The following is a 1,532-nucleotide window of genomic DNA, read 5'->3' as shown; positions in this document are numbered from 1 at the left end:
TTATTGGACATATTATATGCTTCCGTCAATTTGTGATTATTAGGGCATTCATGTAGGAATATACTTTAATGGTAGCTATTATAGGGGAGCGAGGGGCTAGTTGTAACAATTTTCAAAAATACTTTTATATCTCGCGATATCTTGGCTAGCTTATCATCAACTAAACTTTGATTGAAACTTTAACTATTCTTCTATTATGTTAAATCGAAAAAATATCAAAAATCCAGATAACTTTTCCGCAATTACTGTTTTATTTAAAAAAGGGAAGTGTTACAACGTACCCCGTGCTTGGGGTTAGTTGTAACATCTATTGGGGCAAGTAGTAACATCAATTAAAAACAAAAATGTGACACCTTCAATCATTTATTTTTTTCACATATCTAATTATTTTGCTTTGTTTATAACAATAACTAACTAAGTACTTCTAAAATATGTATTTTCTCATTAAATAATTAACTGAAACATACTTTTTATATACTTAATCAACAAATTAACGATTTAAGTTTTTAACTAGTAAGCTAGTTTCCTTATTTCGATAGGAAGTAATCCAAAGTATATTTCGGCACACTTAAGTATATATATAGACATTTTACGTTCTTCTTCTTCTGTGAATACTTGTCTAGGCTTGACATAACCTACTTTTGGACTTTCATTGCTCTTCTTCTTCTTAGTATTGCCCGCTCTGTCTTTCTCTTATACTCTTTCATTCTAAATCAAAACAAATATGGTATGTCCTGTATGGTATGTCCTGTATGGTGGAACTCACAGCAATCTGGGGGCAAGTTGTAACATGTTACTACTAACCCCGAGATTTTGTTACAACTAGCCCCTAGGTATAATTTTTAATATTTATCAAGATAACTATTAAATCAACTTAGTAATTTTAAAAACAATTACAGAACATCATTAATAGTTATATTCTATCATCAAATAAAATATATACAACTCTAATTAGTCGTAAATAGTAAAGCCAACCAAAAAGTTACGAAAGTGAAATAATACGTTAACTGGCGCCAATGAAGCCCTTGCACACATCTAGCTAATCATCTGGCTGGCAAGACACTGGCTGTGATGAAGCGGTGTGGCCAGTTATAATCGTAAGATTCAGTAAAAAAAAGACGTCAATAAGGTTTACATTGCTATTGAAAAAGGTCTGTTACTACTTACCCCTGTTACAACTAGCCCCTTGCTCCCCTACAGCTTTTAATGAAATGAATGTTTGAGTGACAAACTTAACTTTTTTAATATGAGCTACGAAGTAAGAACATCGGTCGTTTTAAAAAAAAGGCTTGAAAAATCATTAAGAAATGATTAATATAATTTATGTTTTTTTTTACTAATTAAATATGAATAAATATTAATGTGTATGTGATAATTAAAGTGTTAGTAATCTGGGCCAAAAATCCTATTATAGACATTGAATAATGATCACATAACCATTGTGAGTCATAATTCGACCACGTTTTAAAATGAGATCGAACTATGGAATTATGCTACAAAATATCATGTTCTTGTTTATTAGTAGGTACCTA

General features: G+C 30.5%; 1 long non-coding RNA gene across 2 annotated transcripts; it reads right to left on the bottom strand.

The window, feature by feature from the left end:
* Window positions 1–347: 347 nt before the first annotated feature.
* LOC149483901 (uncharacterized) lies at window positions 348–1,178 on the bottom strand. Of its 2 annotated transcripts, none has more exons than XR_016316446.1 (2): window positions 944–1,178; window positions 348–772 (listed from the first exon to the last, which is right to left on the bottom strand). It is a non-coding gene; the product is annotated as an uncharacterized LOC149483901 (long non-coding RNA). The 2 variants fall into 2 exon arrangements; XR_016316447.1 differs by having other exon boundaries at window positions 1,003–1,178.
* Window positions 1,179–1,532: the final 354 nt, after the last annotated feature.

The sequence above is a fragment of the Colias philodice genome, chromosome 12, assembly GCF_061535455.1.
Source record: "Colias philodice isolate Cphi_HAF_F1 chromosome 12, ilColPhil1 Martin Lab GWU primary, whole genome shotgun sequence".
NCBI lineage: Eukaryota > Metazoa > Arthropoda > Insecta > Lepidoptera > Pieridae > Colias > Colias philodice.
The sequence above is the reverse complement of the archived record's forward strand: the minus strand, read 5'-3'. Positions and strand labels throughout refer to the sequence as shown.